This window comes from Anomaloglossus baeobatrachus, chromosome 3 (assembly GCF_048569485.1).
Source record: "Anomaloglossus baeobatrachus isolate aAnoBae1 chromosome 3, aAnoBae1.hap1, whole genome shotgun sequence".
In the NCBI taxonomy this organism is placed as follows: domain Eukaryota; kingdom Metazoa; phylum Chordata; class Amphibia; order Anura; family Aromobatidae; genus Anomaloglossus; species Anomaloglossus baeobatrachus.
In genome coordinates this window covers 578,588,725-578,611,268 of record NC_134355.1, presented here as the reverse complement: position 1 = coordinate 578,611,268, position 22,544 = coordinate 578,588,725, and positions in this window count along the sequence as shown.

Here is a 22,544-nt window from a genome sequence, read left to right as displayed (position 1 = left end):
GCCAGGGGACGGGAAAGGCACGCGTATTTTTGAGAGTGCTTCATGCAAAGCATCTTTTTCTTTGTCAAAAGGGGGGGTCAACCGATGCCAGTCAAGTGGGGTGTGTGTGGCCCAGTTAGTGGCAACGAGGGAGACTGTGGTTGGAGTCCCCTCGCTGTGTCTCTAAAAGAACCAAGATGAACAAGTCATGGCTCTCAGAGGACTTTTCTTCCCCTGGGTCAGCCAGGGGACGGGAAAGGCACGCGTATTTTTGAGAGTGCTTCATGCAAAGCATCTTTTTCTTTTTCAAAAGGGGGCTCAACCGATGCCAGTCAAGTGGGGTGTGTGTGGCCCAGTTAGTGGCAACGAGGGAGACTGTGGTTGGAGTCCCCTCGCTGTGTCTCTAAAAGAACCAAGATGAACAAGTCATGGCTCTCAGAGGACTTTTCTTCCCCTGGGTCAGCCAGGGGACGGGAAAGGCACGCGTATTTTTGAGAGTGCTTCATGCAAAGCATCTTTTTCTTTTTCAAAAGGGGGCTCAACCGATGCCAGTCAAGTGGGGTGTGTGTGGCCCAGTTAGTGGCAACGAGGGAGACTGTGGTTGGAGTCCCCTCGCTGTGTTTTACATGCTTTTAGAAGGGCATGAAATGGCTTGGAGGTTGACTTTCATCATATGCAAACTGTTGGCTACCAAAATGCTGCCTTTCCAACAACTGTGGTTATAGGCAATGAGGAACATACTGATGAAGATGAGACGCAGATACCCGATTGGGATGACAACTTAAATATTCGGTCAGGGCAAGAAGAAACTCGGTCTGAGGGGTAGGGGAGTGCAAACACAACAATTGATGATTAAGTTCTAGATCACACCTACTGTCAACCCACAGTCAGACACTCGAGGAGGTCAACAGAGGCGGTGGAGGAGGATGCAACCGACGTCGAAGTAACCTGGCGCCTTCCTGGACACAGTCGGAGCACTGGTAGCACGTCTACAACTGCATCCTCAGCCACCACTCTGCCTCTGAGCATTATTCGGGGTGGATCAACAGGTCGCATGGCCTCTAAGCCTTGCCTAGCCAGGTCCTTTTTTGACATAGAAAAAGATCGCCCAAATTATGTGATCTGTAAAATTTGTCATGGTTCTCTTAGTAGAGGTCAAAACCTCAGCAGTTTGACAACTTCTTCCATGAATCGTCACATGAATAAATATCATATGGCCCGATGGGAAGCTCACCGTGCTGCAATGCGGCCTAGCGGAGCGAACCATCCACCGCCTGCCCCTTCCAGTGCATCCGCGCGCTCGTCATCTTCTAGGACTGTGGGGACAGCTGTCACACCTGTTTTTCCACCCACAACTTCCACCACTGTAACCGCAACAGGCAGTTTGCTTGGTAGGTCGTCAGTTGGTTTGGAAGGGGAAACAAGTGAGTGTGTACAGCTCTCTCAGACATCGATAGCACCAACTTTGGATGAAGGCAACATCATGTCTCAGCCTGCACTTTCCTCACAAAGCTGCATTTTTCCAGGGACACCCGACTCAACACCGTCTACACACAGCAGCCAGATCTCTGTCCCTCAGATGTGGTCAAATAAAAGGCCACTTCCTGCGACCCATGACAAAGCGAAGAGGTTGACTCTATCCCTCTGTAAGCTGTTGACTACAGAAATGCTGCCTTTCCGCCTAGTGGACACACAGGATTTTAGAGACCTTATGTCTGTCGCTGTGCCCCAGTACCAGATGCCTAGTCGCCACTACTTCTCTAAGAAAGGTGTGCCCGCGCTACACCAGCATGTCGCACACAACATCACCGCTTCCTTGAGAAACTCTGTGTGTGAACGGGTGCATTTCACCACCGATACTTGGACCAGTAAGCATGGACAGGGACGTTACATGTCGCTGACTGGCCACTGGGTAACTATGGTGATAGATGGTGAAGGGTCTGCTGCACAAGTCTTGCCGTCCCCACGACTTGTGTGTCAATCCTCTGTCTGTCCAAGTTCCGCCACTGCTTCTGCATCCTCCACCTCATCTGGGTCCTCCACCTCCGCCCCAAGCCTGCCTGGTCAGGCCACCAGCGTTCTCACTGCGCAGAAGGAATCACGCACCCCTCATTACTATGCTGGTAGCAGAGCGCAACGGCATCAGGCGGTCTTTAGCTTGACATGTCTTTGAAATAGGAGTCACACAGCGACTGAGTTGTGGGCAGCTCTGGAGACTGATTTTGATAAATGGTTGTCTCCACTCAACCTGCAGCCTGGTAAGGCCGTGTGCGACAATGCTGCAAACCTGGGTGCGGCCCTTCGCCTGGGCAAGGTGACACACGTGCCTTGTATGGCTCACGTGTTTAACCTTGTTGTCCAGCAATTTTTAACACACTATCCCGGCCTAGATGGCCTTCTGACCAGGGCACGGAAACTGTCTGCAGTGCTCACTTCCGCCGTTCAACCGCCGCACCTGAGCGACTTGCATCGCTCCAGAAGTCTTTCGGCCTGCCGGTTCATCGCCTGAAATGCGATGTGGCGACACGCTGGAATTCAACTCTCCACATGTTACAGCGACTGTGGCAGCACCGGCGAGCCCTGGTGCAATACGTCATGATGTATAGCCTGGGCCAACGAGATGCAGAAGTGGGGCAGATCACCCTGATGGAGTGATCTCAGATCAAGGACCTATGCACCCTTCTGCACAGTTTCGACATGGCGACGAATATGTTTAGCGCTGACAATGCCATTATCAGCATGACGATTACAGTCATTTACATGCTGGAGCACACGCTAAACACTATTCGTAGTCAGGGGGTGGGACAACAGGAAGGGGAGGAACTACAGGAGGATTCATATGCGCAAGACACAACAACATCACCAAGGTCCAGACGTTCATCATCACCAACGCGGCAGGCATGGGACCATGGGGGACAGGGATCAACAAGGGCGCATGGTAGCAGGTGAGATGTTGAGGAAGGTGCAGGAGGACATGAAGATATGGAGGACGAACTGTCCATGGACATGGAAGACTCAGCAGATGAGGGGGACCTTGGTCAAATTTCAGTTGAAAGAGGTTGGGGGGAGATGACAGAGGAAGAAAGAACGGTTAGCACCTCTATGCCACAAACACAGCGTGGACTTGGTGCGCATGGCTGCGCAAGACACATGAGTGCCTTCTTGTTGCACTACCTCCAACATGACCCTCGTATTGTCAAAATTAGAAGTGATGATGACTACTGGCTTGCCACACTATTAGATCCCCGGGACAAGTCCAAATTTTGTGACATAATTCCACCCATAGAAAGGGACGCACGTATGCAGGAGTATCAGCAGAAGCTGTTACTCGATCTTAGCTCGGCTTTTCCACCAAACAACCGTGCAGGTGAAGGGAGTGATTCTCCCAGTTGTAACTTGACAAACATGGGACGGCCTCGTCATCTTCAACAGTCTACCCGTACCAGTAGGACCGTATCTGGTGCTGGTAACAGCAATTTTATGGAATCTTTTCATAATTTTTTTAGACCCTCCTTTGCAAGGCCACCAGAGACAACAAGTCTGACACATAGTCAACGGATGGAGAGGATGATACAGGAGTATCTCCAAATGAACATCGATGCAATGACTTTGCAAATGGAGCCTTGCTCCTTTTGTGCTTCAAATCTAGAAAAATGTCAAGAGCTCTCCAGTTACGCCTCGAAGATTTTGTCGTGTCCAGCTGCCAGCGTTGTCTCTGAACGTGTCTTCAGTGCTGCTGGGTGTGTGCTGACAGATAAGCGCACGCGTCTGTCCAGTGACAATGTGGACAGACTGACGTTCATCAAAATGAACAAGTCATGGATCCAGAAGGAATTTACTACCCCTGTGTCATCCTGGGGAGAGTAAATGCTTGTGGATTTGGAATGTGCTTGATGCAAATCAAAACATCCTGTTTGCAACTAGGGCACAAGTGCTGCCACTGATAAGGTGTCTGTGTGGGGCCCAATTTTTGGAAAAAAAGGGAGACTCCGCTTGGAGTAACCCTTGCTTGCTGTGTTTTTTAAAAATGATACAAGATGAACAGATCTGAAGGCAAGATGAAGCCAACATCATGTCTCCGCCTGCACTTTTCTCACAAACCTGCATTTTTCCAGGGACACCCTACTCAACACCGTCTACAGACAGCAGCCAGATCTCTGTCCCTCAGATGTGGTCAAATAAAAGGCCACTTACTGCGACCCATGACAAAGCTAAGTGGTTGACTCTATCCCTCTGTAAGCTGTTGGCTACCGAAATGCTGCCTTACGCGTAGTGGACACACAGGATTTTACAGACCTTATGTCTGTCGCTGTGCCCCAGTACCAGATGCCCAATCACCACTGCTTCTCCAAGAAAAGCATGCCCGCGCTACACCGGCATGTCGCACACAACATCACCACTTCCTTGAGAAAATCTGTGTGCGACAGGGTGCATTTCAACACAGATACTTGGACCAGTAAGCATAGACAGGGTCATTACATGTCACTGACTGGGCACTGGCAAACTATGGTGAGAGATGGAGAAGGGTCTGCTGTACAAGTCTTGCCGTCCCCACGAGTTGTTTCAATCCTTGTTCTGTATGTAGAAGTTAATACACTGCTTCTGCCTCTTCAACCTCGTGTGGGTCCTCTACCTTTGCGCAAACCCTGTGTGGTCAGGCCACCCTTCCTTGCAACTGCGCACAAGGACTACCACACACCTCCTTACTATGCTGGCAGCAGAGCTCAATGCCATCAGGCGGTCAAAGTTTTACTTTGAAATGTATGGGAAATGTGAGTCACACCGCTATTACAGAGAATAGTAGTCAGGCAGGGTCAAAACATTAATTGAGGAACAGGAACAGAATGGGACGGCCAGGACTTAATCAGAAAACAAGCAGAGGTGAAATGCGTATCGGCCAACAAGGTACATAAACAGCAAGCAGGAAAAGTAGTCAGGTAACAAGCACACAAAATCATAAAACTGAACTGGGGGTAAAATTAACCAGAGGTTCATAGCTATGTCTGGCAGTGGTCTGCAGACAGGATGGGCATAAAAAAGGGTGTGGTGTCTTCCCATTGGTTGTAGCTGAATGATGGTATTTCATCTGTGAGATACCCACCAGCTACATTCAGCCAGAGATTCTGCATCTGTCAAGGTAATGCAGCCCAGTGGGTGAGCATAACCTGCGTCCACCTGCGCCGCTGGCATCGACTACTCTCCCATCATCAGCACTATTCATGAAAGGAACACGTTGTCACCTGGCGACCGGAGTACAAATTGACGGAGCGGACTCCGTTGGTGACTTAACAGCCGTGTGCGGCAATGATGCAAACCTGGCTGCGGGCCATCCTCAGGGCAATGTGACACACGTGCCTTTTATGGCTCACGTGTTGATCCGAATTCTCCAGCAATTTTTAAAACACCATCACGGCCTACATGGCCTTGTGCAGCGGGCACGCTCGCTATGTGCTCACTTCCATCGTGCGCACACAGCAGCTCAACAACTTTCATCACTCCGGAAGTCTTAGGGTCTGGCAGTTAAACGCCGGAAATGCGATGTTCCGACACGCAGGAATTGGAATCTGCACATGTTGCAGCGTGTGTGGCAGCACCGCAGAGCCCTGCTGAAATACGGTAAGACATATAGCCTGGGATAAGTTGATCCAGAGGTGGTGCAGATCACGCTGCTGGAGTGGTGTCAGATCAAGGACCTATGCACCCTGCTACACAGTTTTGAAATGTCGACGAAGATGTTTAGCACTGGCAATGTCATTCTCAGCGTGACAATTCTGGTCATCTACATGATGGAGCACACTGTAATTATTATTCGGAGTCAGGTGTTGGGACAAGAGGAAGGGGAGGAAGTACAGGAGGAGTCATATGCGGAAGGGATAACAAGATCTACGAGGTCCAGATGGTCAGCGGCACCTATGCGGCAGTCATGGTGAGGGAGAGGGATTAACAAGGGCGCATAGTATCAGCAAAAAGTGTTGATGAAAGTGCAGGAGCCCATGAAGAAATGGAGGACGAACTGGCGATGGGCATGGAAGACTCAGCAGATGAGTGAGAGCTTGCTCACATTTCGGTTGTGCGAGGTTGTGGGTAGAGGGCAGAGGAAGGATGCACGATTCTCACCTCTCTGCCACCAACACACCAAGGACTTGGTCCTCCTGGATGCACAAGACACATGAGCGCCTTCTTGCTGCACTACCTACATGACCCTCGGATTGTATGAATTTGAAGTAATCCTGAATACTGGGTTGCCACACTGTTAGATCCCCGGTACAAGACAAAATTTGGCGAACTAATTCCTGCCATAGAAATAGACGCACGTATACAGGAGTATCTGCAGAATGTGGTACGCAATCTTAGATCTACTTTTCCACTAAACACCAGTGCTGCACAGAGTGAATCTCAACACTTTGTCATGGATAGGAGGAAATGGTCTTTTACTTGTCCACATCGGAGGGACCGAGGGATGGCTGCTGTGCTGAGATGGCGTTGAGTACGGTGTCCCTGCACAGTTGCACTTTTGGTCATATCCCAAAATGAGTTGAAAAAGGACAGATGCTGTTGGAAAGGGGAACAGGTGTGTTGGAAAGGGGAAAAAAATTTTGGTCCGTGGATTTGGTGGTTAAACAACTGTAACATTTGCTGAAGAAACAACATCTGTTACAGTGGGACTGGCAGATTTGGATAAAGTGGTATATAATCTGTGACCGCTATATAACAAAAATTAATAAGAAAAGAAAGAGAAAGGTATATATCACCTTCAGCAGTCAGTGTCCACCGTGCTCCCAGTTGGAAAAGGAGAGGTTGGCAACTTGAAGGTTTGGTGGAGGATACAGAGCTGTGTGGCTATGAAACTAATAGTAGCCTGAACCGAGTTAGACGCCATTCGGATCTGGAGACTGTGAGCCCTGTTAGCGTCACAGGGTCCACATGCCCACCCAGCCCAGGAACTCCCTGTTAACAACACAGGGGCCATTGAGTACGCTGACCGTGTGCGTAGGGGCCACACCTGTGGACAGCAGGCGCATCAGCAGCAGCAGGCCTGTTAATGCCACTGGGCTGCACAAGCAGGACTGTTAGGACAGGAGCTGGTCTTAACCGTTCTGCGTTACCAACTGTGGTGGTGGCCTGCATCCACCACCCTATCCCTGCCTACCTCTGGCCTAAAGCCGCAATGGGTTCAACACATGGAGGTGTGCTCTTTCGGAGCATAATAGAAGACTGCGCACCTCCTTGTTGGCTCCAGCCCCTTTTATAACCTGGGTCCGCCCCAAACCAGGGTGAACCACAATGCACCTCCTGGAGACAAAAGCAGAGTGACACGTCATGAGTGGCATAACTAGCGTCCTATTTGGAAACGCAACTTCAATGATGACCTCATGGCTGCCATGACCCAAACACCTCACCAGTCATCGTCTGACCATCAATAATGCGGTGACAAGTCATAGGTGTGGGCCTCTGCAAGCCATTTGGGAGGACACCTGATGCCCTGTGGTCTATATGGGACCCCCACATCAGGGCCAGGGCCAAAGAGTTCATTACCGGACCTAGTCTCTGATGCAGGAAGTGCCTGAGCATGCTCAGTAGCATGAAATACAGTCTCTGAAAAAAGACTATCAGCTTTAGCATGGTGTCTAGGCACAAAACAGGACTTAGACCCGGCACAGAATGCAAGCACCTGTGCAAAGAGGCTTTTCACACTTAGTGTGGGAGCATGCGCTGTATCCCGAAATGAAGACTTAGCGTCAGGAATGGCACAGTCAGGCTGAGCATACTCACTAGGCGAAACACTGTAATTATGCTGCAGCTGGGGTACATCGGCACACGCATGCGCACTAGCTGCCTCTCCACACTTAGACGTGGAGGGGAAATTTGTCTTGGAGATGCTGTCTATGAACAGAAGGAAAAGCTAAAGGAAGCCTGACTTTCTATCCCTCCGAATTATGAAATGCAGCAATGAATTCCATGAGTTTGCTATAACATTAGCGTAGCTAAATGTGCATGAGGGTGTGATGTAGAGGTGCTAGAAATAGCTTGTCACCAGTGGGGCACTAATGGAATACAACAGCCAGTTCTATGATGCCACAAAATGGCAGTATTTTGTGCTATCATTATAGCTTATTAAAAACAGAGCACGAGGTTGTCATGCAGAGGTGCTGCACATAGATTTGCAGTAGTGTGAATAGACAAAAGTACAATAGCCACGTTTAGGATACAACTAGGTACAGTGAGTGTTTGCTAGTATAATGGCTGAGTTTAAAAAAGTTTGAGTGTGCAATGCAGGCAGATGTCCTGCAAATATCGTTCCAATACTGTGAATTGACAAAAGTACAATAGCCACGTTTAGGATACAACTAGGTACAGTGAGTGTTTGCTAGTATAATGGCTGAGTTTAAAAAAGTTTGAGTGTGCAATGCAGGCAGACGTGCTGCAAATAACGTTCCAATACTGTGAATAGACAAAAGTACAATAGCCACGTTTAGGATACAACTAGGTACACTGAGTGTTTGCTACTATAAATGGCTGAGTTTAAAAAAGTTAGAGTGTGCAATGCAGGCAGACGTGCTGCAAATATCGTTCCAATACTGTGAATAGACAAAAGTACAATAGCCACGTTTAGGATACAACTAGGTACACTGAGTGTTTGCTAGTATAATGGCTTAGTAACAATGAGTTGTAGTGTGCAATGCAGGCAGACGTGCTCTGCAAATGTCTTTGCACTAGTGGGACTATAGCAAAGTCCAATAGCCACGTTTAGGATGCCACTAGGTACACTGAGTGTTTGCTAGTAAAATTGCTTAGTTTAAAAAAGTTGGAGTGTGCAATGCAGGCAGATGTGCTCTGCTAATATCTTTGCACTAGTGGGACTATAGCAAAGTCCAATAGCCACGTATAGGATGCCACTAGGTACACTGAGTGTTTGCTAGTATAATGGCTTAGTTAAAATGAGTTTGAGTGTGCAATGCAGGCAGACGCGCTATGCAAATGTCTTTGCACTAGTGGGACTATAGCAAAGTCCAATAGCCACGTATAGGATGCCACTAGGTACACTGAGTGTTTGCTAGTATAATGGCTTGGTTTTAATGAGTTGGAGTGTGCAATGCAGGCAGACGCGCTCTGCAAATGTCTTTGCACTAGTGGGACTATAGCAAAGTCCAATAGCCACGTATAGGATGCCACTAGGTACACTGAGTGTTTGCTAGTATAATGGCTTGGTTAGAATGAGTTGTAGTGTGCAATGCAGGCAGATGTGCTCTGCTAATGTCTTTGCACTAGTGGGACTATAGCAAAGTCCAATAGCCACGTATAGGATGCCACTAGGTACACTGAGTGTTTGCTAGTATAATGGCTTAGTTAAAATGAGTTTGAGTGTGCAATGCAGGCAGACGCGCTATGCAAATGTCTTTGCACTAGTGGGACTATAGCAAAGTCCAATAGCCACGTATAGGATGCCACTAGGTACACTGAGTGTTTGCTAGTATAATGGCTTGGTTAGAATGAGTTGTAGTGTGCAATGCAGGCAGATGTGCTCTGCTAATGTCTTTGCACTAGTGGGACTATAGCAAAGTCCAATAGCCACGTATAGGATGCCACTAGGTACACTGAGTGTTTGCTAGTATAATGGCTTAGTTAAAATGAGTTTGAGTGTGCAATGCCGGCAGACGCGCTATGCAAATGTCTTTGCACTAGTGGGACTATAGCAAAGTCCAATAGCCACGTATAGGATGCCACTAGGTACACTGAGTGTTTGCTAGTATAATGGCTTGGTTTTAATGAGTTGGAGTGTGCAATGCAGGCAGACGCGCTCTGCAAATGTCTTTGCACTAGTGGGACTATAGCAAAGTCCAATAGCCACGTATAGGATGCCACTAGGTACACTGAGTGTTTGCTAGTATAATGGCTTGGTTAGAATGAGTTGTAGTGTGCAATGCAGGCAGACGCGCTCTGCAAATGTCTTTGCACTAGTGGGACTATAGCAAAGTCCAATAGCCACGTATAGGATGCCACTAGGTACACTGAGTGTTTGCTAGTATAATGGCTTGGTTAGAATGAGTTGTAGTGTGCAATGCAGGCAGACGCGCTCTGCAAATGTCTTTGCACTAGTGGGACTATAGCAAAGTCCAATAGCCACGTATAGGATGCCACTAGGTACACTGAGTGTTTGCTAGTATAATGGCTTAGTTATCAGTTGGAGTGTGCAGAGGACAAGAGGGTACAGTGGCAGGATTGTGGTGCTCTGGGTAGAGGAATGGAAGCCTGCCTTTCTATTCCCTCCTAATGGTGAAATGCAGGTAGGAAATCCCTGACCTGGGCTACACAGACGCTGTTGCTGTTTGCAGGACCTGTCACCTATGGCTCTCTGACCCTGCCGGTTGGAGCCCTTAAAAGGACTGCTATAAAGTGCTCTCCCTAAGCTGTCTAACGCTGTGTATGCAGCGCATACAGCTGTATCGGCTATAGGACTCAGGAAGACGGAGCTGCGACAGTGATGTCTGACACCAAAGACGCAGAAGGCAGATAATGGCGTCCGTGAAGAAAATGTCCGGTTTTATAATGCAGGGACATGTGACATGCAGATCCTATCACACATGCCGTTGCTTCTCTGGCTCAAAGTCCACTTAGCTGTGTGTGTGTCTGGGATTGGCTGACATGCTGGCCCGCCCCACAAGACGCGCGCGCTTAGGGAAGGAAGACAAGAAAAAAAAAAAAAAAAAATGGCGATCGCCATTATAGAAACAGCAGTGATCTGAAGGCGCTGTTCACGCACACTATACACTGAAATGTGATAATAGTTTGATTCACAGAGTGACTTACACTATTACAGCAGAAACCAAGCTATGATTTAGCTGTTTTTTGGCTGCTAGAACCGTTCTCGAACGTTTCTAGAACTACCGAGCTTTTGCAAAAAGCTCGAGTTCTAGTTCGATCTAGAACATGCCCCAAAATCACTCGAGCCGCGAACTGGAGAACCACGAACCACGAACCGCGCTCAACTCTACTCATAAAGTCATGAAGGGGCTTCTGAATCTGCTTTATTGTGTACAAAGTCAAACTCACTTTTGTATTTTCCCAGAGGGAGTGTTTTTGATTTGTGGGAATCGTGCTCACAAGTGGGTGAGCCCTGACATGAGAGGGGTCTGCACAGTTGCCAGACTTACACCTGCCACTTTCATAGTTCCTCATAGTAAAGTAGATGTAGCAGCTGTCCCAATTCATACCTTGTATAAACGAGCAGCAGATAATAAGCCCCGGCCAAATGGTAGGCCTCATGTAGTAGAAATGGGAAAAGCAAATAAGGTATTTAGTGCTATTTTCATACACCCTTTCTTAATGCAAATGTGGGACAAGCTAGTAGAGTCCACTGACTACCTGGATGATCAAATTTTTCGGGTTCTTGAGATTCTAAATGCTACCAATGCTATACAAAAACAATTAATTGTAGTCACTAACCAGCATACTATAGTGCTAGACTTTGTGACAGCAAAAGACGGCGGAATGTGTCAAATAATTGGTCCTGCCTGTTGCCATTACATTGACCCTGCAGGCAACCTCCAGGTTAGAGCAGATATACAGAAAACAAGTGAACTTAGGGATAAATGGTTAAAAGAGCACGATGCCAACAAGGACTCCTGGTGGGGAAATACATTTTCTTTTATGAATCCATCCAATTGGTTTAAGGGCATAGCAGGTTGGGTTTCTGGCATTATACAAACCTGTATGCAAATATTGTTGTTCTGTCTACTGCTTTATATAGCTGTAAAAACATTGATATATGCATTACCTAAACTAATGAATAATGTATGTTCTAAGAGTCCCAGCATTGAACCATCTGTAGTTTACTACGGACCCCAAATGGCCTCTGCTGACCGGGAGTAGGTGTCCACACTGAGGGTGGATGGGTGAAGTGGTAGGAAGACCCCTCATGGGTACTAGGCCCATGAGCCAGCAGCTCCTGTTTGGACGCCTACTGACCCTGTAGTGAAGGTTATACCATTTACAAAAGGGGGAAATTGATATAGAAGGGTTAATAGTTTCTCTATTTCTTCATTAAAGATTTATTGTTATTAGTAAGTATATCTGATGGTAGTTCATAGTCATGGAGCCTACGGAATAAGAGACAGGCTCAAGGATTATTATGGTCTCTAAATGTTCTTCTTATCTTCTTCTTATCTCATATGCATGACTCTACATTTTTGTTTTGCTAAAACTTAAAGGTCATATGAGCAACTAGTAAAGTTCAGCTAGAAGTTTTTTTCTTTTTCTTTTGCAATATCACATTGATCTGTAAATGGTATAAATAAACTGTACTTTGATTAAATAAACAGAAGAAATTGATCATGCCCACATGGATGCTGGTCTTTTCTCTCCGAGCGCTCGATCTGGATTAAGGTCTGAAGAGGCCTAATTCAGAGGACCTCACTGGTGATCCCATAAGCTGACTTGTGACAAAACAGAACAGCTACAACAGTTACATCCCATATATATAGTTTCTCTTCTGCGTCTGTCTTTGTTGCTTCGTGTGTCCTTAGCATCAATCTTGTTTGTTGTTTGTGGTCTGGTTTATGACGAATTCAGAGTATCTATCTTCCAAAGGTGGGTTAAATTTGGTTTTGTATGGTTTATTTATTGTGTCATTTAGCCGTTCACAATGTTGGTTTTTTTTTTATTTTTTATTTTTTATTTTTATTTGTGTAGGTTTTATCGTGTATTATGTTTTTTGAAACATAATAATGTTTTTGTTGTTTTTTTTTTTTTTCTTTTTTGTTCTTTTAAAAAGAAAAAAGATTACATGTTTATTATAACAGTGTCAAATAAAATGTTCTCATATATTCATTCCCAGATGACGGCTCATCAAAACTAATTATTTTTGCGTGATTTCATTGAAAAATATCGCACATTAACCTGTCTTTGGAAAATTAAATCGCCTGAATATAGTAACAAACGCAACAAACAAGCAGCTTATGCGGATCTGATTACTATCTATAAAAAAACATTTTCCTAATGAGCCTGTGGATGTAAATCTTATCAAGAAAAAAATACAAGGAATACGCACTGTATATAAAAAGGAACTCAATAAAGTCGAGGAGTCACGACGTTCAGGGGCTGCGACTGCCGATCTTTATGTCCCACGGCTGTGGTATTTTGATCTACTTGACTTCACAAGAGATCAAGAGATTCTAAGGTCATCAACAAGTATGCTTTCCATTCAGGAGTCACAAAATGGGGCGATTGGCAGCAAACAAACAAACGTAAGAAAAATTAGGAGTAATGCACTATAAAACACTGTGCATGATGCCAAGGCTGAATGTTCACACATCATGACTACAGCTCCGTATTTTAGAACAGTAATAACCAATCAAAACGCATCTGCTACAACCAATCCGATTAGATTAGGCGTGATTATTTAAAACCACAAATACGCCCTGAACGTTTACTGACGTCTCAAACAACTACGAGGATGGCCGATTACACGGTGTCACACTGTGCAATGTGTCGTTCATTAAGACTAAACTGACCGATTTTATGGAATTAAACGATGAGTTCACGATGACCGAATTTCAAACGATTAGGCATCGGTTGGACTCGCAAGGAGCTGTCACATGAGGAGATGTCGTTACGAATGACGGAAGTGCGTCACAAAATCCGTGACCCCAACGATGCATCGCACAATAGATCGACTCGTGTAAAGCAGCCTTTAGACTTAATACTATCCAGGTTCCACCGCTCCCCAGTTATGTGGAGCAATGCCCTTGGCTGCAGGCACGTGGGATTTTCTGGCCATTATTTGGGAAGCCTATCCCCCTCGGTGTGCTGGCTCTGCCAATCTTTGGGCGCATGGGTGTAGAACATGAAGACTCTACTCGCTACATGCTAATTGCCGGGTTGCATATAGCTTCACCCCAACCTAGGGTCCATGTACCCTGCCGTAATCAGTCCTGGAACAGTTACTGGACCACCAATCCAGTCCCCCGCGACCAGGTCTCTGACTCCTGTGGTCCCAGACCACCTGTCTGCAACCTAGCCGTCTTCAAAGGGCTACAACCCCTCCCTGGGAGCTCCAACTCCCTGTAACCTCTCCTCTTGAGAGTCACCATTTAACTCCCTGCTACTTCCTGAACTGCTCACTATATCCCTCCCACCATCCTGTCTAGCCCCTAGGTGGGCAGGCCTACCCAACTGGTATGCTGGTAGGGTATGGTGTGAGGTGGCTTAGGATTTTATGTGCTGGTGTTCAATGCCCTGGGTCAAGGCTCCCAAAACCAAGGAGGGTGGGCCCTGCACCAAAGATAAAGGCAGTGCAGAATCCTGCAACACCCTGGCATACCCAGGGTGTCACACCCATGGTGCCGATCCCCTGCTAAATGAGCAACTCTATCTGGTAGAACTTTGAGAGCAGACACCCTTTCATCTTTGTGAAGCTCAGGTCCATACACACAATCAAATCCATCATATTTTATAAGATAAAGAGAAGGGTTGACTAGTACTTGATCCAAAACAGATCATTTCCATTAAGTTATTGGACCACTGCCCTTTTTTCAGCCATGCTGTATCCTGCAACCTACAATATTTGAGAAAAACAAGAGACCTCATAACCAATACAATGTTGTATGACCATCAGAGACCACCTCAAGTGAGGGGCTCTGTGGTAAACACCTACTCCTTGAAATACATAGACAAACAGGAGTAACGGAGTATATATGGTGCAAAAATATGACAAAGTTTATTAAAGTGCATGATTAAAATGATACATAAACAATCAGGGCCATGATTAAAAGCAAGATTAAGACCACATGGAAGGGTAAATCTTCTATGGGGCTCAGAGTGCCTTGAACAAACACTGATTATAGAATCACAGGGGGCATGGAACAACCCATGGAAAAATAAATAGCAATGTTCAGTACAAAAAGATCGTTATTCATTAGGACATAAAAGAGTTAATACTATAAATAAATTGTGACCGAACATTAGTAACCATTAAAGTGCATGTGCTGAATCACAACAGTGATAAGTATCATGGGGAATGGTAATAAGACAATTGCCCTGGTAGAATAAGTGTTGTCAAGGACAGAAAGAGCTCCCACAGGGATTGTACCACCCAACCTGCCATAAAGCCATCCTTCAACGTACGTTTCGCTTGATAACACAATCAAAGTGGCTCCAGCTTCATCAGGAATAGGCGATATATACACCTACAATATTTCTTGTTTAGAAATTGGTTTACTTGGTCCCATATTGCTTCGATGTTTTGTGTAAGAGGTCCTTTGCTTCATCATATTTGCAGAAACACCTGCATGTGCTGCATCAGCTCTTGATCGCTGAGCTGTGGCCTTTCCAAATGGAGTCTTCATTTATCTGTGTATGCATGGGCAGCAACGCTGCGAAACTAGGGTGCAAATGAATCACTCCAAGTCTGATGATGTTGTTACAGTCTACATGAAAAAGATACCCTTTCTTTCCACCTCACACATAGAGATTTTTATCTGTAGTGCCATTCTTCTGGGTGCAAGAGACCCACACCGGTCACTGTACCATATCTTAATTTTTCAAATTCAAATGCTGGGCCACAGACTGTACCTCCCTGCTCTTTTAAAGCCCTATAGGAAGGGGAGTTTTGATGCTACTGTACTGCTGTCTGCCTGAAAGGATTTTAAATGTCAAGACTACAAAATAGATGTCAAAGTTGTGTCTTGTGGGTACTGCCAGTGGCAGCAAGAGGCCTACACCAGTCACTGTAGCATGTCTTAATTTTTCAAATTAAAATGTTTGTCCACAGCCTGTGTGTTGCATGTGTGACGCCCTGGCAAAACCAGATAGTCACAAAACTAGTCCACCCTCCTTGTTACCACCAAAAACCCACGCCCAGGTACAACACACAGCCATTAAAGCCTAGCCACCCCCTCATGATAATAAGGATACACCAGTAGGTGGGATCAGGTGGATGAGAACGCCCACCTTGGGGTCCTGAGGTGTCAGGGGCGGGAATACAACAGTCAAGTTTGAGTTTTGAGTAGAGATGTGCTGACTGTAGTCAACTGCAGACAGAGAAGTGGAGTCAGGGGTAGGGGCCCCTGGACAACCTGGCTAAGTGGCAGACAGTAAACAGGGCCATAGGCGACGGAGATCCGGTTGCGGGAGACCGGGGCAGGGTTGCAGCCCACCGGTGCCGACAACGGGAATACGGTCCGGAGGCCGTGCACAGATGGGGTGCCTGGATCCTAGGATGAGTAAGGTTGCATGCCCCTTGTTAATCAACCAGTAGAGGACGAGGTTTCAGGCCTTGTTCTTCAGAAGCCCAGAGAGCGAAAAGGAAGCCCAACGTGGGGGATAGGGTGTCCGTCAGAACCCACAGAAATCCCAACAGTCAGATTTCGCTGGCCACAGCTCCCAAACATACGCAGTAATGGGAGTGGACTTCCCCGTTCCATACAGAGTTGTCCCACAGAAGACACAAACAAAGAGTGCAGAAGGAAGGGACCCCTGTTTGCTACACCCGGGAGTGGGACCCGAATACCCCCACCAAAGGCGACCGGTCACTGGAAACTTGGTTTACCACTGGACTTGTGTGTGATTACTGAACTGTGAGTACACCATTGATCCCCGGTCCAACCCAGAACGCCACCTCCAGCAGCCATTACCGTGTACCCGTGTACTGAAACCGGGCCCCGGGACCACACCTCCCCTACCCATGGAGGGGATCCCATCTTGCTGCCCCACTCCACCAGCCCCGGGCGTCCCATCACCAGGCAGCGGCGGTGTCACCATCCCTCACCGCAACCCACGGGTGGCGTCATAGACACATCAACACCCCTGTAAATATCCCCTTCTGACGGTTGTGAGGATGGACGGCCGTGCTAGCCCGGGTCCGGTCACCACTCGAGCCGCAGCAGCGAACCCGGATCCGAGCGGCCCCAGAAGCGGCAGCGGCCCCCGCCCGCAACAACCCGAACCTGCCGTCACGAACATGATTCCTACCCCATCTACAGACCTGGATGACGTGCGACTTCTTATGAACTGTAGACCGTGAACTGTTGCAAAACTTTGAACTGCCGCAATCTTGCCCGCCATCTTTGGCGCCAAAAAACAACAACACCGCCATCTTCTTGCCCGAAAAAGGCGCAAAGTTGAAGCCCTGCCCCCTAAGAATGCGGGCGGAACCCGGTGACTCCCAAAGCAGGAAGTCTTTGAAGCCCTTTCCAAGTACGGGATGAAGTTGAAGCCGTCTAAGTGCCACTGTACCGCCCCGCGGCCTCATCTGCGACCGCCGAGCCACTCAGATCCGTGCTCGTACTTCGGGCGGTGGCTCGAGCCTCTCACGGACCCGGGGGTCACGTCGCTCTGCAAGGGGGGTTGGCGCTACGCGCGGGGGAATGCGGGTGTTTGGTTTTGGGATGATTGTTCGTGACGCCACCCACGGGTTGTGGTGATGGTGGATACCACCACTGCGGTGAAGGTACGGGGACTCCCGGGAGCGGTGTAGTGGTGCAGCTAGGTGTTGACCCCTCCGTGGGTAGGGGATGTTGATCTCGGGGCCCGGTTGTGCGAGGGTCGGGGTGCAGGGCGCAGGGTTGCAGTGCGGCGCAGTGCGGTGCCGGATGGCACTGGTGTACTCACGATTAAACCACACAGAGTCACTGGTAAACCAAACGGAAGGATGGACGGGGCCCGCAGACGGCTGCAGCTTCCTAGTCCGCTTGGCAATGTCCGCCTTTCTCCTGCACCTGTGTTTGTAGTGTAACCACTGTGCCTGGGCACTGGTAGTCCACTCCCCGGCGTGTATGTGTCGTAGGAGCCCCTTTTACCCGCAGATGCTGGCTCTTGGATCTCTGGACTCTGGCGGTAGCTCTTATCCGGACGGGTTGGGCTGTTGTCTTCAATCGGGACTTTGGTGGGAATGAACCCCTGAGGTCCAGACCGCAATCAGTTAATCTGACTATGGTGGTGGCATATAGCCTAGTTCGGGGTCTGAGTACCCTGCCTGGTGCTCCGGTATCCTGTTTGCTCCCCGGTTCGGTTCTGGAGGGCCACTAACCTGTCCCGGTCCCTCACGTTTCCACCGGTCGTATTCCCGATCTCCTGCAGGCGGCCACTGCCGTCTGCATGCCTGACTGATCTGGGGTCCTAGGCTCCAGCCCAGGCCCCAAGCAGAACTGTACTCCACTACTCTCCACTCCACTGTACTGAACTGAACTGTTTACTGTGTTCCTGCCTCAGGCCAGCAGACTCCTCGGAGGGCGTGTCTTTCCACCTGACTCCGCCCACCTGGTGTGCCTGTCTGACTCTGAGGGAGGCAATCAGGTCTTTGTGGTTGACTGATGGTACCTTTCTAGTGTGGAGGTGTATGTGTTGAGTGTAATGACCTGTGACCCCTGGGGTCCAGGGCGTCACACCACCTGCTGAAGCCCAAGGTCCAATACCTCGGCCATGTGGTAAGCGCAGAAGGTGTAGCTCCAAATCCGGAGAAGATAACCGCCATCCAGAACTGGCCAACCCCCACGATCATAAAGGAGGTACGGCAATTCTTGGGCCTGATGGGCTATTACCGCCGCTTCGTTAAGGGTTACACTAAGATGGCAGCCCCAATGCAAGACCTCCTTTTTGGACAAACCAAACATGGTAAAGTCCCCGGTCTTCCATTTGCTTGGGGCAAGGAGCAGGAAGATTCCTTCCAGCAGATAAAGTCAGCCCTGACCGGAGAAGAGGTCTTGGCGTACCCCGATTACGGCCTCCCGTTCATACTCTATACGGATGCCAGTAACGTGGGATTGGGAGCTGTCCTGTCCCAGATGCAGAATGGCAAGGAGAAGGTAATAGCTTATGCGAGCAGGACGCTCAGCCCAACGGAGAGGAACCCTGAAAATTACAGTTCTTTCAAGCTGGAGTTCTCGGCACTCGGTGACGGAAAGATTTAAGCACTACCTGGCTTCTGCAAAGTTCACTGCGTATACGGACAACAACCCTTTTACCCATCTGGACACAACGAAGCTTGGGGCCTTGGAACAGCGCTGGGTAGCCCGGTTGGCGAATTATGATTTCACCATAAAATACAGAGCCGGTCGGAAGAATACCAATGCTGATCCGTTGTCCAGAATGCCACATCTGCCTGATGGCGGGGTGGATGAAAATAAGTTGGAAGAAATTGGGCTGCATGCATTCCATCAACCTGCCGGTTTGGAGAATACCAGACCTTACAGCAGTCAGCAGGAGGCAGCATTCAACCCGCTACCCCATCATGGTTGGCTAGAAGCCCAAGATAGAGATCCTGCAGTCCGACTGATCAAGATGCTGATTTCCCAGGCTGATTCCAGGATGGAACCTACTGCATCGGCAGAGGCACAGAGGCTGTGGACAGAGAGGGGCCGGTTATATTTGCAGAGAGGCAAGCTGTGCAGAGGACTGATTAATCCCAAGACGCATGAGAGGATCTGCCAGATCGTAGTACCCCAGGCATACGTACTGGTGGTCCTGGAGGCTTATCATGATGGAGCTGGACACTTCGACTGTAAGAAATTGGAGATGCTGCTATGGGAACACTTCTACTGGGCTGGAATGAGAGAATCCATCGAAGCATGGTGTCGGATTATGGTCCCTGTGTGCAAAGAAGAAAGGATGGTACTAGCCAGAGGGCCCCATTGCAGCCGATCATTACCAACCAGCCGTTGGAACTTGTCGCTTTGGACCATGTCAAGCTCACAGCAAGTAGAAGCGGGTATATGTATGCTCTCACAATAGTGGACCACTACTCAAGATTTATAGTTGTGGTACCCGTCAAGGATCTAACAGCTCGCACTGCAGCGAGGGTTTTTCAGGCGCATTTCTGCCGGCAGCATGGCTACCCAGAGAAAGTACGTACAAATCAAGGCCCTGCCTTTGAAGCGGAGATCTTCAAGGAGTTCTGCAGTCTGTACGGATGCAGGAAGATCCGTACCAGACCATACCATGCCCAAACCAATTGGATGTGTGAGAAGATGAACCACTTGGTTATCAACCTGCTTAAGACTTTGCCCCTTGAAGAGCGGAACCAGTGGCCTGAGAGACTGCCTGATCTAGTGGATATGTATAACAACATCCCTGTCAGTTCTACTAAGTGTACGCTTGCTTATCTTATGAGGGCGAGGCCTGCGAGATTGCCGGTGGACCTGGATATTGAGGTGCCCGAGACCATGTCTCCAACTGTGGACTGGAAATCCAAACGCCAGATGCAGTACAAAGAAATCCAGGATTATGTGGAGAAGAACTTGAACCGGAGCAGGGAACAGCAAGAGCAGCACTTTAACAAACAGGCGAAAGCTGTCCCCTTTGCACCAGGAGATGTGGTGCTGAAGAGAAAAAGAAGACTGCATAAATTGGACGACCAGTGGGAGATGGCCCCCTATGTTATCCAACCCTCTGACTCGGGTAATCAGAAAACTTACCTTGTCAACATAGATCAAGGGAAAACCACAGCTACCGTCTCCAGAGACCACTTGAAGAAGTGTCCGGAACCCCTGAAAATCGTGGAAGAAGTTCCCACTCCAGCCCCGGGCGTGGAAAGAAGAAAATAGGTGATCCACACCAGCCTAGGGGACTTCTCAGCAGATAGGCCTATGCAAAATGGAGCAGTGATTGTTCCTGTTCTAACGTTCCCACAACCTGTGGAAGATCCAGAACCAGAGAGGCCCATTGACATTCCACCAGTAAATACACCTAGGGATGCGCCTGCACCTATGTCACGCCCCCGTAGGTCTCTACCTACTGTACCCGTCACTAGGAGTGAGGAACCCGTAGATAATTCTACCCCACCGAGCCTAGGAGAAAATGTAGGGTTGAGGAGGTCCACACGTCCTAACCTAGGTCAGCCACCGCTCAGATATAGAGAGTGAGTGGTGCCTGTATGTTCTTGTATATAGCAATGTATGTATATAAGTAAATGCTAATTAACCGTGTACTTTACCTGATTTGTTTAAAGAAAAGGAGTAGGTAGCGGATTCCGGCTACCCTTAAACAGTTAACATGTTTTTCCCCGTTTAAAGTTAACCATGGACCATGGCTTCAGGACTGGCGAAGCCACCGAAAAACTTTCTTGGGCCGTGTAAATAACCCCCATCTACCTTCTTCTTACCTCTCCACCAGGACTGTAACGCCTCTGGAGAGGTTGGTTGGAGGAAGGGACTGTGGTAGAGTCGGCCGAGGCCCAGTCACCAGCAAAACCGGTCGCTAACCTCCAGGCTAAGGGTTCCGGACCATGGAACTCTTGGGGTGGACTGGCGGGTAAGAGACTTTTATCCGGACATTCTGGACACCCACAGGAACTTGGGACGGTGTAACACCTGTGACTAGCGTTGGCACCGAGGGTGGGTTCAGGTGTTTTGGGTGGCGGGTGAAAGGGGAGAAAGAGATGATGTTTATTTGTTCCTTGCAACGTTTAAGTGATGTGCCTCTGTGACGCCCTGGCGCCGCCAGGTGGTCATAGAGAAACAGTACACCCCACACAACACCATCCCACATCAGGTACCATCAGCCACAAAACCCTAGCCACCCCCCTCAGGTTAGGAAGGACACACCAGAGGGCGGGACCGGGCGGATTGGGAGTGCCCACCTAGGGGTCTTGAGGATCTGGGGGAGGGAACCATTGAGTTGAAGTTCAATGAGTGGAATTTCAAGGAGTTTGGAGGAGAGAGTTGGAGGTGAAATCCAGTCTGAGCCTAGTGAAGAGTAGCCAGGGTAGTGGCCCTGGTCTACTGGCTAGGTGGCAAGCAGTGGACTGTGTCCAAATGTGACGGGAGTCCGGTCGTGGGAAATCCAAAGTGGACCGGGGCAGGGTTGGAGCCCGCCGGTACCAACAGCAGAGATCCGGCCCAGAAACCGTGCACAGGACTCTAGTTAGAAGACGGTTGCAAGCCCCTTCTCTAATTAACCAGGCCGGGGACAAGGTTCCAGACGTTGTTCCAGTGTGGCAAGAGAAAGGAGAACAAAGCAATCAAAGAGCCCAATCATACAAAAATAAGGTTGTATCAAAAATTGATTTTATTATCACACATAATATTTATTACAATGAATACAAGTGTTTTTTAAGTGTTTTTAGGGACAACTACAATGCATTATAATTAGATCCATAAAAACTGAACTGTAGATATTGTTCACAATTGTGTACACATTGACTTGCTATAAATGTATCTATATTGCTGTGCTAGTAAACGCTGTGTCTTTCAATTTATATTAGAGCACACGTGGCAGACCAGATTAGCAAAACATGTTTTTTCCAATGTCAGTCATACGATAGGTACAAAAGAAGGGGTAGAGGGCGTAATTGCCATATTCCACCATTGCATGACCGACACAAAACAGTTACTTATAACATAGACCACTAGGGGTCACTGTTGCGATTTTAAAGAAATAATGCGTCCTGCGTGACACATGGATCTAAATCACACTATGCGTTTTTGGAGAAGGAATCAATCAATACAGGTACAAAATTGAATACCCGGTACTGTCACCCTCCCACATATAACAGCACGATTAGAAAGATGTGCAGTACACAGCATTCTCACATATAGCAGCTCAATAGCCAATTACTGTTTAGGAAGGACCTC